Genomic DNA, 9769 nt, shown 5'->3' with positions numbered 1-9769 from the left:
TTAAAATAGACAAACAAATATCTCTAAATATTGCATTTAAAACAAAAATATTTTCGTTATGTCCGAGCTACTTTAAAAGTGTTGTAAGAAAATGCAGCGCGTTTCCATAAATTTTTTGTGAGGATTTATAGTACGCTTGTTGTCGAACAGATGAAGATTTTTCTTAATTTGCTCGTGTGTTTTGTAATCACACGTGTTTTGTCAAATTGCAGCACGTAGCTCTCTCGGCCACCATACAGAAAGCTTTGTGACAATTGAAGAGTGAGTAAATGATGATGGTTTGGGTGAATTATCCCTTTAATGATATAACTGAGGCAATGAACTATGGACTACTTTTTGAATAATTTAATAATTCATTCTGTAGCCTAATTAATCTTCTGTAAGTGATTTTTTTCTGGTGGAATGACACTTAAAATATCACATGAGAGGGTGCAGTAAATCAGGTGTCAGGCAATATCACACCTGTCTCTGTGATGATAGCACTCTGTAATGTGCAAAAAACACAACATAAAACAACAAGTAAAAATTGACTGAGAACCGGTTAATTTGCGTGATAGCAGTGGCCGTGCAACCTGTCAATCATTATGCGCGTTCACGCTCACATTGCTGGTTTATGGTGAGCGGTTTGAGGTGACAGAATCATGGAGTTATATTTTTTCGACGTCAGCTTTGGGGCAATTGGCGATAACCAGCAAGGCAGGAGGAGCTTTGATCGCTGCCAACAAAAGGTATTTTTTTTAAAGTTGAGCTTTAGAAACACGTACGCGTGTGTAATCCTCGTCAGAGTTTTTAACAAAAGTTTTGAAACGGCTAAAAGCTTACATCGCCTATAATTATCAATTCACAAATAATTGATATTGATTTTAGTGACTTCAAACCTGCCAAGGCTTTCGACAAATCACCCAGAGACACCCTGCCGACTGTGTTGACGGATTAGGAAAAATGTTTGGACATCATCATTCACAAGGCAGGTTCATCATGCTAACTGCTGCAGTCATTTAGTTGCTGCCTTTAAAGATGAATCGGGCTTTAAAACTCTGATTATGTAATGAGGGAATCATTTGTTTGTTTATTTATAGACCTCAAGTGTGCAATGACCCTTTGTTAAATATTTAATATCTAGAGTAAACGATTTCTCTTGGGCCCTTGCTTGTGTTTGTGTGGTTGGACTGGACATGCGTTATTAATGAACTTTGCTTGAAAACATTCAGGCATAAATCTGATTGTGCTTCTGTCAATAAGCAGATCCATTTTCTTGGATTCTATTTTTAATTAATTTTATCTACAGTGAGATGATTTCATAACATAGAAAGCATTTTACCCACAGGTAAAGTGTCTGACATTTAAAATCCCAGCTAGCAATTTTGTGTTTTAAAAGAAGTCTAATAGATTTAGAGGGGCTTGGCTAAAACAAGCCTCAATTTGGACTGTCAATGAAAGTTTAATAGATGTTTAACTAAGAATAGGCCAAAAATACTAGACGTAAAATACACAGGAATGCACAACCACACATTTGAAATCTGTCTAATCTGTGTATTTGATTTCCAGTATAGAGCTTTTCTTAGTCTTTGAGATTTTCACTGACAGACAAGTTTTGCGTCTCCATTTAATTTGGGGTAAAAATTGGGTGAAAAATATCACCATACAAAACAATTAGATTTATTTATGTTAAAATCAAGCAAATACATATCCTGCCCTGTAACTATTAAACATGTACAAAAGAAACATTTAAGGTTACATTAAGTATAATTATATTTCCAGTTATTAAAAGTCTAATGGCTTTTGGATAGTAGACAAGCATGAAGATAAAAAAGTACATTTGAGCAATTCCATGCAAATGTAAACCTTGTCATGAAAAAATTCAGTTTTAATTAAAATAGCGAAACCGTTTCTACTTTTTTTTGTGTACGTTTTTTTTTTACAGTACTGCTCAAAATGTCTCTGTCAATGTAAATGTCAAACAATTATATTTGATTTCTTAAAGTCACACAAGTGGCAACTTCACATATGTCACATCCATTACGAAGCTTTTCCTTCATAAATGCAAATATTTAAAATAAAATAAAATCAATAGTTTCCTATAATGAGGCAGCTCTTATTCTTATGATTATTGTTATTTCTTTTGGGTTGTGCAAAGTTTCTACAAAGTATGTTGTAAACTGTAAACTCGTTAACATTTTTGGTCACATCCATAACTAGGGATGCAACGATTATAGATTTTGGTGTATGATTATAGTCTGTGAAAGAGTCACAGTTTCACAACTATTATGAATTTATTCATTTTAAAATGCTTCTAGTTTAGAAGATCACGTGAAAACTCCTTATATTTTTAAATTGTATTTATTGCTCATCAGTAACCAAATAATGCAGCACAAAATATTAATAAAAAGAAACATTGCTCATTCAAACTAGATTTAAAATAGTCCATTTACTTAAAAATAAGTGAAAAAAAAGAATTTGCATTTAAACGCAAGTAATAATATTACACTGTAAATAATCGACAGAACAATGAATAAATAAAAATCAGAATAAAATTTTTTTTATATTTGTCTAATGTAAATCTAAGCTGCATAATAGCTACGTCGTTCTTGTCGCTGACAATATGCTTGCACAAGCCACTCCCCTCCATTGGAAATAAGGAACTTGCATGTGCAAAACAAGGGATATGTGAAAGACCCCTTATAGTTAACAGCCTCAGCCACAGTTAAAATCAGCCTTTAATCCAGTGTGCGTGCGTAGTGTATAAGCTCGCAACTTCAAACTAGTGCACAGTTGGCATAACTTTAAGGTGCAGTAGTTTTGTTCCATGCAGAAACACGGTGTTAGAAAGCCTTTACGATTAATTAACCATGATGAATTAAAGTGCGGTTAATAGTGCATACCTGTCAACCCTCCTGTTTTTCCCGGGATTCTCCCGTATTTTACTGTTCTATCCCGCTATCATCCCGTAAAGGCATTTTCCCGTATTTCTCCCGTATTATCAGTCTTTCTCTGAACAGCTGATCCTCCCTATACACAACCCATACCGCCGAACCACCAGGGGTCGCCCTTGCTCTAAAATGTGAGTCTTCTGTGCTTCGCTTTGTTTAGGAATGAAAACACCTATAAATAAATATTAAAAACGGCGCAATTCCATTTCCTTTTGATTACAGGTGCCATCGCCCATCCTATACAATCCTTAAAACAGTCATATAATGGTGCATGACTGTCAGCTGATGCGCTCCATAGAGATAAATAGACGCTGTTTCCCAAATGGATTCTATACATGTGATTTGAAGCGGAGAGAAAGTCTGGCTTTTGGGTGCGTGTTTAAACAGAGATATATACATAATTAATAATAATAACATATAAACATGTCGATCTTGGTGTTTTTTTTTTCCCCAAACACAACTAATTTCGTCTTAAATGAGCATAAAATTTAGAAAAGCAGTCAAATGCTTTCATTATAACGTTAGATGTGTGCATTTTTAAAGTGACACCTCTTATTTAATGTAAAAAAAAATTTAATAAATGAGAGATTCATTTGTTGCTCTTTAATCAGTATGTGTAAGTTATACTGTGGAGAAACGGCTAATGAGATTGATAGCTTGACTCTATTTTATTATAATAGCTATAAATTTTAATAAGCTGAACTGTTTGATAATGTATTTGCTCTTAATGTAAATATTTATTTTCCGTCTGTTAATAATAATTTTAAAACATTATTACAGATCATTTAACTGTTTATTTACAATGAAACCGCTTCAAATATTTTAAATTGTATTAAGTGTACTCTAGGCTTGGGCGGTTAAATGGTATACCGTGGGATTTAAAAATAGCAACGATGTCAGTTTCAATACCGTTATACCGTCATAAAAAAACAATGCACTTAAATAGGAGACAAGTATTAAATAATAAATATCATTTATTTAATGCCTAAAAATGCGTATGCGTGATTGCCATCACGGGACAGTGTGGAGGAGAAAGAGAGAGGTTAGGTAAGATGGCGAGTTGCGCACCAAGTGACCTGGGTCCTCATGTATCAACGCTACGTACGCACGCACAAAAACTTAGCGTATGCCAGGTTTCACGCTCAGAATTGTTCACGTTTGGATTTACTAACGATGAAATGAACGTGGGAATGTGCGCAGCTCCACCCCAGCTTCATGTCTGGCTTATGCACATTTTTTTGTGCGTGTCTGTTTTATTTCCATTGCTGACTCCTAGAGGCAGTTGTGTTAAATTACACTCTACAAAGTGTCTTCTCAGCTGTATGACAAGGGTTCATATGCATGTCTAGTATATAAGGTTTCCGTAGCATACAGTTGACCATCCAAACATTAAAGCGCAATTTGCAGCAGTCGCCAGTTTTCCCAATGTAATCTGAGCTATCTACCGCACGCACATTGCTATAAAGGCACCATCTGAGGATGAATTTGCATACGTAAATCAGAAACATTTCCATGCAATAGATGTGCAAATAAAATATGATGCTCACTTTTTAATGATTCCTACTTGTCTTCCTCATGATGATGAAGAGTATAGGCAAAATCTGATATGTAGCAGGGGAAAAAAAAGGGAGAAAGTTCATCAGACGCTGGATTCGAACCGAATTCATGCTTGAATGTGTGAAAACATATTGCCATGCATTTAACGAGCTGCACCACTCAGGCTGTTAAAGACACTAAAATTTTACACCTTTACATCTCACTATTTCTTTTTTAAATCCACTCAGACCCAACTGTGTTAACCGCATCAGCTAAACTCTCCCCACTCTATTTTTTTCTTTTGTTGTTAATTCCGGAGGACAAACTTGGAAATAAAACCGTTTTCCCCCATCTACCTCCGAAAGCAGCACCTCCAGTTCACATTCTGTTTAAAGTTTCTCTTTTGCCTTTGGTTTTTCGTTGGGTTTTGCCAAAGTAAAGTCATTAGCATATTCATACGGTGGAGGAGGCAGGGAGGGGTTTTGCGCTCGTTTATGTTGCGCTCAGTTTCACGTTCATTCAGATGTACAAAGAATATGCCTGGGATTCGGCGTACGCAGTGTTTCATACATCTGAATTTTTTTCTGCGTACGCTCATTTACAGTTTTGTGTGTACGCAACGTTTTAGTATGATTTCCACGCAAGTCTTCGAACATGAGGCCCCTGGTCTTGAAAAAGAAACACAACCTCTACAGTTTAGCAGTATTTCTGAATTCGACTAAACGAGATGTGGAAAATACGAACTAATGATCTGCATACCTGATGCTGTACCGCAGGAGTCGACCAGATTTCTTACGGTGCGGGAATAAGTTTCCGAATAAAGTGCCGGAACGGTCGGAAACTCTGGTGTAATTTGAACGGTAGCGGGCCCGCAGTCTAACAATATCGCTCCCGAGCTACCGAGCGAGCACGAATCCTTATGGATGCTGTGTGTGTGCGTGTGTGTGTGTATATATGTGTGTCTGTGTGTGTGTGGTGTGTGTGTGTGTGTGTGTGTGTGTGTGTGTGTGTGTGTGTGAATGAGAGAGAGAGAGAGAGAGAGAGAGATAGAGAGAGAGAGAGAGAGAGAGAAAGAGAAAGAGCTTGATGCTCTCTCTATGTGTGTGTGTGTGTGTTTGTGTGTGTGTGTGTGTGTGAGAGAGAGAATGAGAGAGAGCGTCCTACACAGATCTCTAAGAAGAACAAGACAAACAGGTGACCGCGAACCTAAAGTCGCATATACGGTTTTCAGTTTCTGAATGCTTTAGGCACAAGCCAACAGTTTGGTTACCCTGTCTGTACCTTACATCATAATTATTCTTTTTTTCATTTTTATTATGCACGGTAATACCGAATACCGGGTAAAAATATTGAGGAGGTTTGACGGTATCAAAATTTGAATACTACCCAAGCCTAGTACTAAATTTCTTGACATCACTTTACAGTTTTTGGTGAATATTCTTCCCAATGTTCATCGCTAAATGTACAATTTAGATCTTTACTCCAAACAGTTTTAAGAGCAGAATAGAAATTATAACCTATCTTTTCTACTCACAATTTTTAATGGACGCATCAGTTGTTAAATGGAATGACATTTTAGTGGGTGTCTTCTAGAAATCATGATAAAAATCACAGTTTATGATAGTCATTATCAATTTTTCTCATAAAGTTAAAATAAACAAGACTTAAGGGGTAAATATAAAGCTGTATTACACTTTTATTGTTTGATGCTTGGAACCCCCTTATGATCTATAAATGTGTGTGTGCTTTGATATTTTATAGAAAAGTAAATAAAAAAAGGAATGAGTAAAAAGAAGAGAAAGAGAAGAGATAAGAGGGCAACAAAAACAAGTGTTATGCCAAGTTGTGGTGTTTGCTGTTGGCTATGTGTTATTTTAATAGAAGAAAGTGCTGGGTTTCAAATGGTGGAGAATGATATGAATGAATGTTCTGGATTGGATCTCATTACTATTATGGTCATGTTTTGGCTGGAGAGGCTTTTTTTCTGCTTGTTGGTGAAGTCTCATTATGTAATGACATATGTTGACCCTTGTATACCATGGCCTGTTTGTTTTTGTCTGTGTGCATCCATATAATGCCCGTATAATGACCATACTAACTATCTACTCTTGTTTTGTGTCCATGACAACACTGTATGCATTTGTAGCCTCATGCTAATATGTGTGTTTGAGTATCGAGGGTTCTTTTTGGTTCCCTGCAAAGTGTAATTCCACCTTTGTGAATCAATAATACGTCTCTATTAAGATCCATTGGGCTTTATTAGGGAACATATGCCGTGTTGCCGTGCTGTTCTGGCTATGTAATTAATGGGCTGGGTGGGGCAATTAAATTTGGGTCCTTTATGGTTGCGCTGATTGCTATGTTTAGGGCCTGAATTTCAATGAATGCCTCCCAAACATTGCCATCCTCTTGGGGGAGTATGTGAGTGTGTGTAACTCTGCATTTGCTTGCATGTAGTGATGCTTGTGCATGTGTGTGTGTCGGCTCGGGGTGGCTCCAGCAATATAATTACTGCTCATAAATTACCCTTGAGATCTTTTTAACCCACCTATATTTTATTATGATAATAATGATTAGAGACGGACAAAAAGTCATCTGTATGTGGGTCAGTTCGCAGGTCTTGGGTCAGTTTTCTGTCTTTAATCTTGCTGCTCTAAAAGAGCATAGATGTGCTCTGATAGAGTTTGCTGTTTTAATGAATTCAGTTTGAAACTCAGCAATGCTAACTTTGTCAAGTATGTATAATGTTTGTCTGTTGATATTAAATGACTGTGCGGTAAAGTGTTGGAGGCCGGGTCAGTGCAGATTGTGGAAAGTCAGTGAAGACAATAGGCTGGCATTATGCAAATTTGTCACTGATCTATGTAGATTAGTTATGTAAGGTAAAGAGAAAGCTGTTCAGAATCAATTCTTGCCCAGGCTCATTGAAAAATTGTCTCGGAACATTTTTTACTAAATGTAAATACATTGCTCCGGGTGCATTTCTTTGCACGTTTCAGATGACAAAATTATTAGAGGGCGCTGTCTACATTTTTACAAATATGAAATTACATTTTTTTTGTATATATATAAAATTACATTATATCATTTCAGTATCGATTTCGCAGTGTGATCATTCGCAATAGTCACATTGCAGGATATGCAATGTTGAGTCTGTAGTATAATTGATCATTTTCATGTTTTTTTGACTGCATAATGATTTTAAAGCCATTGAGGCATCAGAAATTGTACTCTTTGTAAGTTACCGTTACACCTGGAAAACAATAAAATACTGTTAATTCAATTAACATTAGGTGATGGCAAGATCCCATCTTGATGATTCATTTACAGAATAGTTGGTTCAAATGATTTGTTCAAGATAGCCGATTGCTTTAGAAAGTACGGTTTAAATTCACAGCGTTCGAAAAACTGTAAGTGTTTACAGAGCTTTACTTTGATATGTGAAGAGTTTTTAAATGTCTGTTCAGACTTTCCATTATAACCAATGAGTTTAAGACATCCATTTAATCATAAATAAAAAAATCAGATAAAGTTTCTTAGTACTGGGTTGCGCCTGGAAGAGTATCTGCTGCGTAAAAAATATGCTGGAATAGTTGGCGGTTTATTCCGCCGTGGTGACCCCTAGTAAATCAAGGACCAAGCCGAAGGAAAATTAATGAATGATTGGAAATCAAATAAAGAACAAACTAAGTTATGCAATTTTTTTTTGTAAATTATGTACATATTATTTAACATTTTGTTAATTATGTATTAAATACGGTGATGCAGTGGCGCAGTAGGTAGTGCTGTCGCCTCACAGCAAGAAGGTTGCTGGGTTGCTGGTGCGAACCTCGGCTCAGTTGGCGTTTCTTTGTGGAGTTTGCATGTTCTCCCTGCGTTCGCGTGGGTTTCCTCCAGGTGCTGCGGTTTCCCCCACAGTCCAAAGACATGCGGTACAGGTGCATTGGGTTGGCAAATTGTCAGTAGTGTATGTATATGTGTGTGTGTGTGTGGATGTTTCCCAGAGATGGGTTGCGGCTGGAAGGGCTTCCGCTGTGTAAAAAACGTGCTGAATAAATTGGCGGTTCATTCCGTTGTGGCCACCCTGGATTAATGAAAGGACTAAGCCGACAAGAAAATGAATGAATGTATTAAATACATATATCTTTTCTTTATTTAGCAATGTATAGTATGTCCCATGATAATCCTAAAGAAAAACTCAATGCATAATAGAAATAAATAGCATTTAAATTAATGCAAACCTAAAATATCAAAACAATTTTAAAACGCCAAAGAAAACATTATAAATGCTTATCTTTCATATAAAAATGGATTTCAGTAACCAAGCAGGCACATGGCTTAAAAGTACGTCTGTGAGATGGAAGACACATGGTTATTAATAGACCTCAATGCCGTGACCAGAATTTAAAATTTTGATTTACAATTTTAGGCAACGTTTTAGAGGCAAGGGTTGGTATGACATGTTTATATTTTATGTCCGGGTCAGGGGTCTAGCATCAACATTCTGATCCAGCATTGACTTATTGATACCACAGTAGATCGAGTTACAGTAGTCTAGACAAGAATACATCAGCGAATGAGTTATTTTTTGAGTATCTGAAAAATTACAGCTTAGCTTTTGAGATTTGTCCTAAAAGAAGAAAAACAAAAACAATGTATTTATTAAACACTTTATGCTATTTTAAATTTGGATGCCACCATTTTTGAGACACAATCTTGTATTTGGTTCAAACTATTTGATTTCACGAGTGCTGTAGCAGTTGCTGGCCTAAATAGAATGATTTCCTTCTTAAATTCATTTAGATGCAGAAAATTTAGGGACATCGATGTTTCAAGGTCTTAAATGCAGGCTGTCAGGGTTTCTAGAGCATGTATATTTGCGTAGCAATAAAATGATATCTCATATTACTCAAAGAAATATAGTGGAAGCAAACATAAAGAAAATAGGCTAAACCTAAAATAGATCCCTGTGGATCTCCGCATGGGAGGTGCCCCATGGAGTAGGTAAATAAGTAATGAAAGATTGGTTGAACAAAGAAGATGTAGATCATTTTAAAACACTTTCCTGCAAACCAGTAAAATTTTCTAAGTGGGAAATAAGTGTAGATTTCTCAATTGTATCAAACACTGCTGTTAGATGGAAAAGTATGAGAACCACAGAGTCGACCGAATGATAGATGTCATTTAGTAGTTTGAGAGAAAAAAGTTTTGGTGGTATTCTCGGCTTAAAAGCCTGACTAAAAAGTATTAGGAATAGCATTTGTTCTCAGAAATTAATGTAATAGTATTGTAGTATTGTGGGG

General features: G+C 36.2%; 1 protein-coding gene across 3 annotated transcripts in view; it reads left to right on the top strand.

Moving 5' to 3' along the window:
* The first annotated feature begins 230 nt into the window (after positions 1-230).
* grin2db (glutamate receptor, ionotropic, N-methyl D-aspartate 2D, b) overlaps positions 231-9769 on the top strand; it is a 297610-nt gene continuing 288071 nt past the window's right edge. Inside the window, exons 1-2 of one of the 3 annotated variants that reach the window (XM_073925935.1) lie at positions 231-728; positions 868-967. The gene's annotated coding sequence lies outside the window, so the exon portion shown is untranslated. The remainder of the gene's footprint in view (positions 729-867; positions 968-9769) is intronic. The other 2 variants (XM_073925936.1, XM_073925938.1) reach the window with 2 other exon arrangements.

The sequence above is a fragment of the Danio rerio genome, chromosome 16 (genome assembly GCF_049306965.1).
Source record: "Danio rerio strain Tuebingen ecotype United States chromosome 16, GRCz12tu, whole genome shotgun sequence".
Taxonomy (NCBI): domain Eukaryota; kingdom Metazoa; phylum Chordata; class Actinopteri; order Cypriniformes; family Danionidae; genus Danio; species Danio rerio.
Note: the sequence above shows the minus strand (reverse complement) of the source record. Positions and strands in the feature narration are given on the sequence as shown.